The sequence below is a fragment of the Castor canadensis genome, chromosome 14, assembly GCF_047511655.1.
Source record: "Castor canadensis chromosome 14, mCasCan1.hap1v2, whole genome shotgun sequence".
Classification (NCBI taxonomy): domain Eukaryota; kingdom Metazoa; phylum Chordata; class Mammalia; order Rodentia; family Castoridae; genus Castor; species Castor canadensis.
In genome coordinates, this window is record NC_133399.1 from 23,539,678 (window position 1) to 23,546,676 (window position 6,999).

A 6,999-nucleotide genomic window follows, 5' to 3' on the forward strand; every position below is an offset into this window, starting at 1 on the left:
ATGTGAAGGGGGCCATGAGAAAACTAAGGAGATCACTGTGCTGTCTTTCATGGATTCTGACCTCAGAACTATGTAGCCATTGTGGTCCCTTAGGCAGATGCAGTGAATTTACATGTCCTGTCACTTTTTCTATGCTGACAATCATACTTCTCTCTTCTATTCCCAAAGCAGCTATGAATTTCTTTCTCCTTGCTTGTATTTGTTTCTCACTAGTCATTTTCTTGATAATTCATTTGTAATTTCCTTTACTATAGATAGTTCTTAATAGTACAAATTTCATGAATTTCTGCATGCTTTCTTGAGACTTCTAAACTTAACTTTCAATACAGTTATCATATTCTCATATGAGTTCCTCCAAATTAATCTATTGTATGTTAAGGTTTTCCCTTTAAAATGGAAAATTCTGTTTTAATTTGAGTAGTAAACCGAATGAAATCATAGAACAAACAGTGAAATATGTTAGCTATTGCATTAGTGCACTCATAGGGTAATGTATGATTATATTTAATCTTGAGCAAATTGATTTAAGGTATTTTTCTCCTACTTATATTTGTGAATAGAAGGGACTGACATGACATGGGGATGAACAATAATCTGGAACTTGGTATGGAGTCTTGCCTTTGATACCACCTTTTTAAGAAAGGTGATTGGGTTTTCAACATGAAAGTTAAAATCTAACTTTGAATGCTGGCTTACTCACATGATTCCTAGTGACATTATGATAGGCAAAACTCTGAGATATTGCTTCCTTCTTAATATTTGACTTTCATATCTGATCTATCTTCTCACCTTACCTCTTTTACTCCTTGTCCCTTTTTTATTTTCTCCTACATTGCTTGTTTCAACAGTTGTTGTTTTGTTATTGTTGTTACTGATTTTTTTCAGTATTGGAGTTTGAAACTGTAGTTCTCCCACATTTGCCACATGAATAGCTGGGATTATAGGCATAAAGTTACACGTATTAATATTTTTATTGGATAACATTAGGGATTCTATTCTTTAATAAAGTTGAGTAATATTTTACTGTAAGTATACGTAAGTATACAGCAAAAGTTCCTCATCCATTTATCCAATGATGAATATTTTGGTAATCTTTGCTTTGACTGCCTTAAAAGTTGATGCAATGGAGAAAAACGCACATTTATTTAGGTATAATTATGTTAGACATACTGTTTCAAAAATGACAGACTTAATATAGGATTGTCATCCCACAACATCATTTTGTGTAACAAATTATAGTTTTCTGTGTTATTCAGTTGAATCCATGATGTTTGAACAGTGCTGACATTGCCTAAATATATATGAGAACACTTTTTTATCATTAAGCATCATAGCTATACCATTTTCAAATCTTTGGTTACATTTCAAGTGGCGAGATAATGGGGTCATATAAAAATTTTACATTTAATTGTTCAAGGAGTTGCCCAATTTTTTGAACCATTCTCATTGTTATTATAGTCTTTATGTAGTTGTGAGATAATGTAAGAGATTATTCTAATGGAATCTAAATGTATTTTCATTAAATGTTTAAAATTTTGAATATATTCCAAATTTGTAAATGCATTTTTTCAATTTTTGAAACGTGTAACATCCTTCAGCTGGTGAATTGTGTCATATTAGCCTTTGAATTGTATATCTTTATGGCTGATTTAGCATCATTTCAGTGCTTGTTGCAATTTATGGATCTTCTGTGCTCAAATGTAAAAAAAAATTATATTCACTTTCTAATAAAGTACACTTATTAATTTTCCTGACATCTGTTATTTTTATATTTGAAAACTTGAGCCTTATTAGAAATTATTTTAATATATTCCCATTATAAATTTCAATTTATTTTAAATCTATAGTTGATTGCTTGCTGTACTCTTCATGATTTAGAGCAGGTCTCAACATATTCAAATTGTCTAATCAAAATTTGTAGATTTTGAGCTCCTTCCAATTCTTCACCTCAAAGCATCTGGTGTTCACTATTTTACTCTTTGTTTCTATTAGTTGTACCTCCACAGATCTACACAAGTGAGATTAAGCACTGTTTTTGTTAACATGCTTGATTCATGTTAATAAATACACATGCTCACATTTTTGAAAACAGGTTTTTCTTTGTTAGGTGAAAATATATATAAAGAGATATCATTCATTCTTGTGATTTAAAACTGGCTGTTTGATTCAAAACCTTACCTATTGTGAATAATATTATTACCGCAGTCACATTGTACAAATATCTTTGTATACCTGTTTCATCGCACTTAGCTATGTGTGATGAAGTAGTGAAGTTGCAAAATTATATATTAGTTCTAATTTAAATTTTTGAAGAAACTTGATATTGTTCATGAAAATAACTGTACCAATTTATATCACACCAGCAGTTTTCAATGTCCCTTTCCTCTACCACATTAAAGCTTTTTTGTGTTTTCAGTATACCCTTTCTAAAAAGTATAATGAGTTATATTATTGTGGTTTTAATATACATTACTCTGATGATTATGCTCAGTTTATTAAAATATACCTATAAGCATTGTATGTCTTCTTCTGAGAAATATAGATTTAATTCATTTGCCCACATAATGAATTTGCTTTTCTGTTGGTTTTAACATTTTCAAGTTCCATATATTCTGGATGTTTACCTCTCATCCAATATGTGCTTTCTAAATGTATCCTTCTATTCTTTACCTTGTCTATACTTTTTAAACTGTTTCTTTTCTAATATGGAAGGCTGTTTGTTTGAGAAAATCTAGTATTTTATATATTTTTTCTGATAATGACTCTGACTATTATCAATACACTCATATTAAAAATGATCTTGAGATTTTTCCAATGTTTCCTTCTACTGCTTTAAGGGTTTAGGTCTTACCTGTCAACACTATAGTCCACTATGATTTTCCTTTTGAATATACTGGGTTATTAAAGTCTGAATTAATTCTCTTCATGGATATTTGGTTTTTTCAATCCACAACTTTATAAATAGATTGTATTTTCCTTCAAGCCAGTGTTGTTGACATATTTGACAAGAAACAATTGAAAATGCAAAATCTTACATGTAATAAAAAAGAAAGGTAGTGGTGCTGAGCATTATGGGCATTGAAACTCAGAAATTATAATCCCTGGTTAATTTACCCCATGGGCAAAAAGACTGCATCCCCCCACCTCTGTCCTATTCCCTGGGCTTCCTGAGGCCTGTCACCATTTACTAGTGATAGGAAAATCTCATACTTATGCAAAATACATAAATGGAAGTGGTATTGTCTGATATCAACTTTAAATCTGATTCTGTGTGACAGATCAGGTATCACTTTTTTCTTGAGCTCATTCACATTTTAAAGACATGTCATTTCTATGCACACACACATACTATATACACATGTATGTGCACATATATGTATATGTTTATTCATCTGTATGTACATATATGCATACATATATATACATATATACATATAAAACAGAAAATTTTGTAACATATTTATCTATGATCCAAACATAAGCAAAAATGCCCTGTTTCAACACAACACTTCTAGTCGACATAATATGGAATGTCTATATCACAGCAATTAGGAGAAAGACCTGAAAACTGAAAAGGCCATGAAAATCAGGTGGAATGGATAAATTCAGAGACTCAACATCTAGCTCAGTGGGAAAGCACTTTTCTAACATGTGTAAGAACCAGAGTTCAATTGTCACACATGAGAAAATAAACAGAAATGAACTCAGTAAAAATATAGTGCACAATATCAATATATAAAACTCTATATGACTCTAGTGAATGAGACAAAAATAATGAGGGAAACAACCCCAGTTAAGTTAGCTACAAAATTCTATCATGCTAGCAGTAAATTTAATCAATCAGGAAAATTAACTCTACAATGAAGATAATTAAACACTATTGAAAAAAAACACACAGGAAATTAAAACCAAAAACCGCATCCATGATCATAGGCTGGAAGTATCAATAATGTTAACATGCTCACACAACACAAACTGAACTATGTATTCAATGCAAAACACATCAAGTTTTTTAACAACATTTTTCATTAAAAGAAATGTAGGCTGCACCAATCCTAAAATTGATAAGGAACTACTAAACATTCAAACAGTCAAAGGAGCAAAAAATAGACAAATACAAATTTGCCAAAATTAAATTTCTAATGCATGAAAAATGGATCACGATGTAAGTATGATAACAGACACAAAGAACAGTGGAATATCAGAGTACCAATAAGTAAATTCCCAAATTTGTGATAATAAGTAAATTCCCAAATTTGTGATAATTTGAGAATAATCAGATAATCAGATAATCAGCAACACACAATACAGAAAAGACAATGTCTTTGGATAATGAAATGCAGAAGTCAGGATATTCACATGTACAAAGAAATTAGACACTCACTGAAAAAGTATACAAAAAATCAACATGTAATAGTTTACCATCTTATGTGTATGATATGAAAATGTAAAATTACCCTAAGAAATTTTTAAAACTTCAGTAGCATTAGAATATAAACCCACAAGCACAGACAAAAAAGTGGGAAAATAATACTGCAGTAAAATTTAAATCCTCTAAATGCAAAAAACAGCAACCTTCAGAGTACATGGACAATTTACAGAAGGAAGAATAGATTTTTAATATTTTTATTAACATGTAAATATTGCAGATGGGGTTTCATTGTGACATATCCATATATGATTTCAATGTATGTTGTTACAGGTCACCCCCATCATCATTCTCTCTCATGCCCCTGCCCCCTTGTTGAAATGATTTTCTTTTTTGTTGTACTGGTACTTGAACTCAGGGCCCACACCTGGATCCACTCCACCAAGCCCTTTCTTGTGAAGGGTTTTTCCAAGACAGCATCTCGCAAACTCTTTGCCCTGGCTGGCTTTAAACTATGATCCACCTGATCTGCACCTCCTGAGTAGCTAGATTTCTACTAGTAGCCATCTATTTTTGACAGGTTTCAATGTTCATCCTCCATATGTGTATATATAAAGAACATTGGCCACATTAGTGTCCTTTACCTTGTATTCTCCCTTGCTCTCCCTCTAATAACTTCTCTTAACAGGATCTCCTTTGCATTTTTGTCCTTCATTATTTTACTGCATGTTCATTCTTTAAAGGTGTTATTGCCTTGGTGTTTTACCTATGAATATATAATACCTTAATCAGTCTAATCCCTTCTATTTCTCTTCATTATGCTTTTCCTCCTATGTCCTATTATTCAACAGCTTTCAATTTGTTTAAATCATACATAACATATGCTATGTGCTATGTATATATGTTCCATATACTCAAAATAAATGGTGCTGTAACAACTCCCTAGGAAGAAAATAAGTCAGCAAGGGGAAGGGAGGTGGCCCAAACATGTATACAAATATGAGTAAATGTTAAAATGATAACATAAATAAAAAAGAATGAAAAAAAACCCTCAAGTATAAATAGGGCAGGTACCCATATACGCATTTTTCAAAATAACACTTAAAAATGGCCAAGCCGTATATAAAAAATGCTTAATGATCAGAGTAATGCAAATTACTAGCACAATGAAATACCACTTCTCACCTATTAGAATGGTTATGAAACAAAAAACATATGATATTGAAAGTTGTGGGGATTGGGAGATTCTTGACCACACTGTAAGTTGGTGCAGTTATTTGAAAAGATATTTAACAGTTTTTACCCAAAGTAAAAGAAGTATATTATTATTCTGTATTCTCTCTACTACATGAATATTGAAAATATATGAAGTCAGTATGTCAAGAAATGTGGGCATCCCCATTATCTCCACAGGAGTAATGGCAGTAATCAAAATGTATAAAAATGTGTCTATCACCAAATTAATTAGTGAATAAAATGCCATATGTACTATGTAGAACACTATGTATGCATAAAATAAGGAAATCCTGTTATTTAGTGCAACATGTATGAACTTGACATTCTAAGAGAAATAACTTGAGAATTGAAAAACAAACACCACTATAACTCAATTACACATGGATACTAAGATAGTAAAACTCATGGATGCATAGATTGAAATGGTGTCTTCCAGAGGCTGCAGGGTGGGTAATTGGATAGATATGGGTCAAAGGACACAAAACTTCTGTTAGATATGAGAAGTGATTTCAAAGATATTGTAAGTTATGACCATTATAATTGATAAAACAAGGTTATACTTGAAATAAATGAGAAGAAATCATATAGGTGATGGTAATATTTAATAAATATCTGAAAAGGAACACATATCCATAGTGAATAGCCAACATGCATATTGTTGGATGTGTCAGGAATGTATGCAACAAAACTTAACATAATAGAACCTTTATGAACCTTGTATAGATAAGAAAAGTTAAAAAATAGAACAAATGAAGGAGTTGGCAATAAGAACCAAATACAAAAAATAAGGAAATCTCAGGGAATAGAAAAGTTACCCACATCTTTTAGAGAAGAAAAAGATTAAAGTCATTGAAAACCACACAATCTACTTAGTGGATGCATGCCCACTCATTTCTGAGGTCATTGATTCTTCATTGAAGAGAATCTCCTCTGCCAAGAAGCTTCTCCACTGCCACTATCACATCTTTGTTCCAAGTTTGTAGATGCAGACTTTCAGGATGGGGCTGACCATAATATACATAGAGATTTCCTTGTAAGAATCAGGTGAGCAACACTGTGATGCACCCCAAGGCTTGTTCCAGGGAGCATGCAGAGAGGTGAGACTTACTGATGTACAAGGCATTATATTGGCTTTCAGTAGAGGGTATCCTTGTAAACAGAAGAAACTCAGAGAATAAAAGGAGAGGATTCACTTAGTAGAAATAAAACCAACAGGTCAATTGACACAGGAAAAAATATTATTGGTGAGTGTATCAGAGATAGCTACCCTGAAAACCTCACCCTCTTCACAGATGTGGTTTTCAGTGCTTATAGAGAAGATTGGTCACATCATCAGTAGAACATGAATCAGGGAGATGGAGAACATGATAATCCAACATATCAGAACCACAAGG